Genomic DNA, 10000 nt, shown 5'->3' on the forward strand with positions numbered 1-10000 from the left:
CAACCACTAATACTAATGCTACTAATACTATTATATGTCCTCCTCGCCATGTAGTAGTAGTAGTAGTAGTAGTAGTAGTAGTAGTAGTAGTAGTAGTAGTACAGCTGCTTCTGCCACTGCAGCTAATGGTGATATCAATAATAATAAGAATAACAATAATAATAATATTATTATTATTATTAATAATCTTTAGAACAACAACAACACCTACAACAACACTTATACCAATAATAATAATAAAAATAATAAATAGGTTTAGGCCACAGGTGCCTCATATACATAAAATAAATTTTGTTTCATAAAAAGGTGAGAAACATGCTTAAATATATAAGACAATAACAAGTAGAACGTCAATAATAACAATTTGCTTTCATTGTTAGCCACAAGAGTATGATTGCGTTTTCCATCCCCATACTTACCAGTATTAACTGTTTCGAACTAAGACACAAAGCCAGCCATTTTGAGTTGTCAAACCATAAAAAGCAATAAAATAAAAGTACTATATTTAGTCATTCCCGTAAAGATGAAATGCAAAATTGACCATGGTGGAATTTTAATATGGAACAAAAAGAACCGAAAAGGAACGCATTTTTACAAAGCTCCAACGATTTTGCCTGCTCATGTTTGCACGCGATATCAAACTTTAAAGAGGGAGTATATCGGTGAGGTCGTTCCCAAGTACATGGGTGGGTCTTTATTCATCAGCTTTGAAATAATTCTTCCTAATTATGGTAGATGATCAAGAAATTTGAAGAACTGGCAATTCGGTTATATTGAACTCACTGAGTAACTGGTACTTATTTTATTGACACCGAAAAGAGGAAACACAAAAATCCTGCTCGGTTGAATTAGAACTCAGAACAGAAAGAGCCGGAAGAAATGCTGCTAAGCATTTTGTCCGGCTAACGAACGTGCAAGCTCGCATACAAACAAGGTATTTAATGTGAAAGGAGCATTCCGTCGATAAAATCGCCCCCAGAATTTCTTGATCGTGATTTACTTAAACAGTCTTCAAATAATAAATGGCTAAGTTCACATCAATTTGTATTGAACTCGGTACATAAAGTGATAATACTACGTATGGTGACAACTGTCCGATGAGTGTGCGATCCTACCAATTATCGTTCAGTAACAACGGCCGTTTTTTTTTATTCTCTATTCTCTTCAGCAAAGACGCAAAGATATTTGTAAGAAGAAAACAATAGTATACAATGCAGATGGGTAGTTCACATAAAACTATGGAAAAATCGCAGGAACAATTATAAGTAATTCTTTTATTCGCCATAAGTGCATCGACTGGAGGATACTGTAAAATGATTTGTAAAAAAAAGACAAAACAATGAAATGCCAATGCATATATATGAGCCGTAATAAACAATATGAAATCACAGCAATGATATTGATATTGACATTATTTATGCAACAAAGGCAACGAAATGAAAAAATAAACATTACATAACAGTAACGATACATGTTTCTTTAATTTTTGCAGCAAAATAAACGGAAGTATTTAAGATAGCCTACAAAATGGTAACAATGTGAACAACAGTAGCACCAGCTCCACTGCCGCTAGGCCAGCATCACCACCATCACCGCCGCCAGCATCATCACCACCACCGCCACCATCACGACTACGACCACAACCAATACCACTACCTCCACCACCACCACCACTACCCCCACTACCGCCACCACCACCACCACCACCACAACAACAACAACAATAACAGCAACAACGTCAACAACAAAAACAGCAACAAAAAGCGTAAGAAATTAGAATTATACACGACAATATTCCAGCACGTGTGACATTGCGCGTGCGGATTGTATATACTCAGACATATATATACATATATATATATATATACATATATATATATATATATATATATATATATATATATATATATATATATATATATATATATATATATATATGCGGCAACGTCTGCGAGAAAAAGACCACCATGACACATTTAACTCTGCCAGAAATTTGGAGACGACATTGTGTACTGCTTGGTATTCGCGCTGTAAATAATAAAAATTGCGCTGAGAGTTATAAAAATCAAACATCCAGTCAGCATCATAGTGTTTGGAGTGATCGCTAGTGAGATGGTGATGTTATACTCCCATTCAACGTCCTACACATCCTCAAACACAACACTGAGGCCCACATCAAGAGCCTGGAGAAGGTAGTGCTGCCCTGTGTCAAGTGAGTGGTTGCTAGAAGACCCTATGTCGGGCCACATAAATCTGCACTGTCACAAAAGCGACAGAACCCACACATGGCTGTTAGACAATTTCTGCGACCACATCACCCCTAAGTTTTAGCTATCTAAATTTGGCTATCTAACTCCTCAAACTGCAGCCCCCTTCATTGTTATGTGTGACACGCAGTTGAGCGAGAGATCAACAAAGCTTCTTGTAAAACCAAAGATGAACTGGAGGCAAGGACTATGGCAACTTCCATCAACTTACATAAGGAGACATTCTAGAAGATTTGCAAGAGATTCCGATGTCATCTAGAAGCCGTGGTTGAAGCCAATGACAATGTTATTGAAGAAATTTAATCTTTAGTATCTCAAGATATGTTTATGTAATTTTGGTAAATATATCTGTAAATATATCTGTCAGAATTATTTTCAGTTTATTCACCGCACCATTTATGTGTGTGTTTGTGTGTGTGCATTCATAGTTATGTCTATCTATCTATCTATCGATATATATATATATATATATATATATATATATATATATATATATATATATATTAATAGTAATGGTAAGACAACGAAAGAATGAAACAGACCTCGATATTATGAAAATAAAGGAAATTATTTGTAATATAATATGTGACAATTATTCGATGATAAAACACCAAGTTTCGGAAGTCGGGGCGGAAACCTGCACCGGCATTTCTTCGCGATAACAGAAGAAAAGACGTCCGAAACTCGGAGTTTTATAATTGCAACCGAATAATTGTCATATATTATATTAAAAATATATATATATATATATATATATATATATATACATATATATATATATGTATATATATATATCCATATATATGTATACATACATATATATATATATATATATATATATATATATATATATATATATATATATATATATACATATATATATATATATATATATATATATATATATATATATATATATATATATATATATATATATAATATATATATATATATATATATATATATATATATGTATACATATATATGTATATATATATATATATATATATATATATATATATATATATATATATATATATATATATATATATATATGTATGTATGTATATATATGTGTCTACATCGACCCCAGTGCGTAAATGGTACTTAATTTATCGACCCCGAAAGGATGAAAGCAAAGTCGACCTCGGCGGAATTTTAGCTCACAAAGTAACGGCAGACGAAATACTTCCAGCATTTCGCCCGGCGGAGTAACGTTTCTGCCAGCTCGCCGCAGGCTTCTTTAAGTTTCTGTCTACCAAATCCACTTACAATGGTTTTTGTCGGCCCGAGGCTGTTGTAGAACACAGTTGACCAAGGTGCCACCACATAGCCATTCCTGCGCCTGTGTATATTAGTGTCGATGCTGAAAAGTTCCTATTTTAAGATTGTCCTGAAAATCCTATTTCGAGACCCAAAAATTTGAGTTCTTTTATAAGGCTTAGAAAAAAAATCAAGTACAGCTACAATGTATGAATTTGACAGGGGCCATGCTGAATAAAATCATAATTATATTATTTTCTCGTATTTTAGTTTAACCAGAATCAGATTATATATACTTGAATATGTATATATATTTATAGGCACAGGACTGGCTGTGTGGTAAGTAGCTTGCTTACAAACCACATGGTTCCGGGTTCATTCCCACTGCGTGGACCCTTGGGCAAGTGTCTTCTAGTATAGCCTCGGGCCGACCAAAGCCTTGAGAGTGGATTTGGTAGACGAAAACTGAAAGAAAACCGTCGTATATATGTATATATATATATATGTATGTATGTGTGATAAGTCCTGGGGTCGATTTGCTCGACTAAAGGCGGTGCTCCAGCATGGCCGCAGTCAAATGACTGAAACAAGTAAAGCAGTAAAGAGAAAAAAGAGTATATATACACACACACATTATATGTATGTATATGTACTTATGCATGCGTGTATTTATTTATGAATATATGTGTGTGTCTGTGTATATGTATGTACTGCTGCGAACAGTTCTCTATAATTGTGTTTGTTTTTTACGACTGATGATCGGCAATGGTTTGTTAACATCCTCACAAAAGCGAAAGGATATGCATAAAGAAACAAATATGAGCAACGATTTCAAAGAAACATACTGGCGTCGATGTCATAGAGGCATAGAGACAACCATGTATGAAAGTGTCCAAGTCTATGGCGGCAGCCCAAGAACTGAAATAAACAATAGCCATATATATGTATATATATATATATATATATATATATATATATATATATATATATATATATATATATGTATATATATATATATATATATATATATATATATATATATATATATATATATATATATATATATATATGTATATATATATATATATGTATGTATGTATGTATATATATATATATATATATAATACAAATAATATATGAGTATATGCGTATATACGTACAGGTATGTACATAACTAAATCTACATGTATATATAGATGCATGTCTGGATACAGGACCTAGCAAACAAACCTGGACAAAATGATAAACGGAGTACAGAATACACACAGGCCACACACATTTATATATATATATATTTATATATACATACATATATACATAGATATTTTTATGTATATATAATTTATGTATGTGTGGGTATATATATATATATATATATATATATATATATATATATGTGTGTGTGTGTGTGTGTGTGTGTGTGTGTGTGTGTGTGTGTGTGTGTAGGAGGGTGTGAAAGTGTTAATGTGAGTGGTTGAGCGGAGCAGTTATGTGTGTCGATGTGATGGGGTTCCGCTCATATTCCGTACTGAAAAAATATTTCGTCGGGATTAGTCTATTGCAGAAGACACTTGGCCCAGGTGCCGTGCAATAGGGCTGAACCTGAAGCCACGTGATTGCAAAGCGATCGTCTTACCCACATATCTATAGCTCAATTACTTTACTTATTCCACGCAAGTGCGCGAGCACACACATACACACACACAGAGACACACACACACACACACAGACACACACACACACACACACACACACAAACACACTCTGTTTCTTAGTCTCTCTAACACTGCCGTAAATAAAAAGCTTGCTTTCCTACCACATGGTCCGGAGTTCAGTTCCACTGCGTGGCACCTTGGATAACTGTTTTCTTCTGTAGCCTCGGGGCGACCAAAATTTTGTGAATCGATTTGGTTGACGGAAGCTGAAAGAAGCCCGTCGTATATATGTCTATATACATATATGTTTCTTTGTATCTGTGTTTGTCCCCTACAACGTTTCCCAACCGGTGTTGTTGTGTTTTCGTGTCCGTGAACTAGGAGTTTGTCAAAAGATATCGATAGAGTAAGTAGCAGGCGTAGCAAAAAGAAAAAAAATAAATGAAATGGGATTTATTCGACCATTAAAAAATTGTTCAAGGTGTTGCACCAGCATGGCCGGAGTCTAATGACTGAAGCAAGCAAAGGAATATATGTGTGTGTGTATATACACACACACATATATATATATATATATATATATATATATATATATATATATATATATATATATATATATATATATATATATATATATTTATATATATATATATATTTATATATATATATATATATATATACGTACGTACATACATACATACATACATACGTACATACAAATACATATGCGTGTATGTATGTATGTATTTATGTGTGTGTATGTATGTATGTGTGCTTATATGTATTCTTTTAGTCTTTTATTCATTCACTTGTCTCAGCCATTTGACTGCGGTCATGCTGGAGATATTCAAGCTTGCGAACGCGGATTGTGAGAAAGAAAGTGAATGAGTTGAAAGACAGAAGGTGAAAACTGAATAAATGCCGATCAAAATTATATTCGTAAATGTTTGGTCTATATCTGTATGTAAGTCTATGTTTCTTCTTTCTGTGAATGCGTGTGTGTGGTGTTCGTCTACATAACTAAATTTATCGACAGGCTCATACAGTCCCGGGATGTTAATGAATAGATCATGTGCGCAATTATCATTGCAACAACACACGCACATTCAGTCACCACACCTAACAGAAACACAATTATGCACACACACACGCTCACGCACACACATACACACACACACACACACACACACACATACACACACACACACACATACACATACACATAGACATAGGCGCATACATACATACATACATAAGCACTCAGATATATACGTACATACATGTACACATCCAAGTATAGACGAGAAGCTACATTGTCTTATACAGTCACGCACAGAAATAGATGCATAAATGCATTTTTATATAACGACATACATGCAGCTGTAGGAGGCACAGAACTCAGTCAAGAAATACCTCGAAACAAGTTCGATATTTTTTGTTCGTTTGTTCTCTTTCCATTCTATTTCTTTCTATTTACTTCCTGTCGCCGTCTTTCTGTTGTTTTCAGCTAGGTGACAGATGAATTAATCATATAAATAAACTGGCATATCGGTAACGATAGCGACACAGAATAAACATGTACACATAATAGACAGACAGGCAGACAGAGCGCTAGATATATATACAGATATAGAGAGGAGAAAGGAAGTTATATATATACATATATATATATATATATATATATATATATATATATATATATATATATATATATATATATATATATATATATATATACATATATATATATATATATATATATATATATATATATATATATATATATATATATATATGTATATATATATATATAATATATATATATATATATATATACACATATATATACATATGTGTATATATATATATATATATATATATATATATATATATATATATATATATATATATATATAAATATATATACACAACCACACACACACATAAGTATGTATACATACACATACACACACACACACACACATATATATATATATATATGCACTGTGTGTGTGTGTGCACTCGCGTGTTTTCGCGTATGTTTGTTTGTTTGCTCGAGTGTATATGTGCGTGTACACGTGTGTTAGTGTGCGCGCACAAATATGTGTGTTTGTGTGTGATGTGTGTTTGAGATAGAGAGAGAGAGAGAGAGAGAGAGAGAGAGTAAGAGAGTGAGTGAGTGAGTGAGTTAGTGAGTGAGTGAGCGAGTGAGTGAGTGAGTGAGGGTAAATGAGACGAGAAGAGAGAAAGGTGCAACATAGGATAAACACTGATCGAATTGCATAAATAAATCATGAAAGAAGGAAGAGAAAGAAGAGAAAAGATAGACAGATGAACGGATACAAACCTCTTCGTAATCATTATCTCGTGTGGACAAGTATCAATATTAAAAAAAATTAAATTAAATTAATGCCCACGCATATATGTCCACACTCACGCACGTACAAATGCACGCATTTAAATTGTATTTATATGTGGGGGCATGTGTGTGCTTATGTGTAGATATATACGCCTGCACAGGTATATAACTTACAAATAAAATTATGCAGATTATGTTTTTGAAGGTAAACACGTACCGATAATCTATAAACAAAATAATATAACTTCACTTAAGCATATATATATATAATACGACGTGGTCATATTTTATCAACAAACAGTTGCATATATTTTTCGTGCCAAAATGTAGTATTAATATAACATATTCACGTAATGAAAGTTTAAAGAAACATGCGAATGCTTATTATTATACATGCTAAACACATACATACATACATACATACATACATACATACATATATACATAAATACATTTATATACGCATATATTTATCCGAATATGTATGTTTGTATGTATGTATATGTATGTATGCGTGTGTGTATATATACATATGTACCTGTATGCATACATACACAGAGACACCCACCTACACATACATATACACACACAGACACACGCGTGTGTATATATATACATACATACATATATATATCTATATATCTATATATATATATATATAAGGGGTCAGCCACACTTAAGTGGCAATATACTACACTTTATCGTGCAGTTACTGTTAATACTTCATTTAGAGAATTAACATTGCTTATATATATATATATATATATATATATATATATACATGCATACGTACATGCATACATATATACATACATACATACGTACGTACTACATACATGCATACATATACGACAAATCCGTATAGTACAAGTGTAAACACCGGCAAAGAAAGTCATAAAATACATATATATTATCATATGAATATTTGAGATATATATCTACACAATAAAAATGTAAATACAAACCTGGGAAGAAATAAAACTGACGCAGGCTGCCAAATATATTTTGTATATACGTTTGTACATAATGAAATATACATACGCGAAAACGTATAGTAAGCACTCTCTCTCACACACACACACACTTGTATGCAGATGACATATGCATGTATGTATATATGTATGCATGTACATATGTACGCATGAATATATGTTTATATATATGTGTGTGTGTGTTTGTGTGTGTGTGTGTGTTTGTGTGTGTATGTGTGTGTTTGTGTGTGTGTGTGTGTGCACGCATGTTTATATATGTAAGTATTTATGTATGTATGTATGTATGTATGTATCAATGTATGCGTGAATGTGAGAATATACGTGAGCGGGCGGATCTATGCGTACGTGTGTGTGCATCAAATATATTTCCATTATAACAGGTCTAAAACACACCTGTAATAAACGTGTGATCTGTCTTTCTATCTCTTGAAATACAAAATATTCAAGGAATATTCAAGGGGAAAAATCGAAAGATGTCAACAAAGCTGGCATCTAAACATAGTAGCAACTATTGAAGAAGAAGAATCTCAAATAGAACGGCCAAAATAACAGCTACAACATCATCTCAGAAATAAATCCGTTAAATTAAAGTGATAATTCCCTAATGTAATATAAGTTTTCCTAACGATTCCACGTCTGGAACTGTTAAAATCCCATCAGTATAAGGAATTATAGTTCTTATTGATTGTTGTTTTCTTCACGCGCATCTTTTAGCATTGCTGTTATTTTTCACCGCTCTCGTCTCCACTAACGTTGGGTTATCCACTTCAGGTGATATTCTACGATCATTCGCTAAACACTAAACAGACCGGACTTAAACACCGCAGTCTTTTAACCTCTGCTGTGACGTGAATATTATCTTATATATATACATACATACATACATATATATATATATAAATATATATATATATATATATATATATATATATATATATATATATATATATATATATATATATATATATCAATACGCATACATACACTTTGATGCTAGTATATGTAAGGATATACGTACATACATTTATGTTTTATGTGAAAAAAAGAAAGAAAGTAAAAATATATAAGGAGAACAACGGTTTAAACATTGTAAGTTTTACCTACTAAACTTTTTTTTTTTCTGATAAAAATTCATCCACATATAGAAATGTGTACAATTATGTGAATACATAGCTAAATACGTACACACACATATATTAATATATATATATGTATGTAAATGTATATGAACATATAAACACGGAAATCTATATACATCTACAGACAGGCACACACAAAAAAACAAAAAAAAGAAGAAAACAGACATATATGATATATATTATTGCGTGTATACAATCATATCCATATAACAACACAGATGCGCATACATATAAATACATGAATACAGTACTTTCATAACGGCTATTTTTGTGTATATACTAACAACTGCATAACTTTAGTATTTACAAAATTACACATGCACAT

The 10000-nt window shown here is 32.2% G+C and overlaps 1 protein-coding gene across 1 annotated transcript in view; it reads left to right on the top strand.

The window, feature by feature from the left end:
* Positions 1-8484: 8484 nt before the first annotated feature.
* LOC106876909 (carbonic anhydrase-related protein 10) overlaps positions 8485-10000 on the top strand; it is a 1209344-nt gene continuing 1207828 nt past the window's right edge. Inside the window, exon 1 of the mRNA XM_052965551.2 lies at positions 8485-10000. This exon is cut by the window's right edge and continues 922 nt beyond it. The gene's annotated coding sequence lies outside the window, so the exon portion shown is untranslated.

This window comes from Octopus bimaculoides, chromosome 2 (assembly GCF_046866305.1).
Source record: "Octopus bimaculoides isolate indiv1 chromosome 2, ASM4686630v1, whole genome shotgun sequence".
Lineage (NCBI taxonomy): Eukaryota > Metazoa > Mollusca > Cephalopoda > Octopoda > Octopodidae > Octopus > Octopus bimaculoides.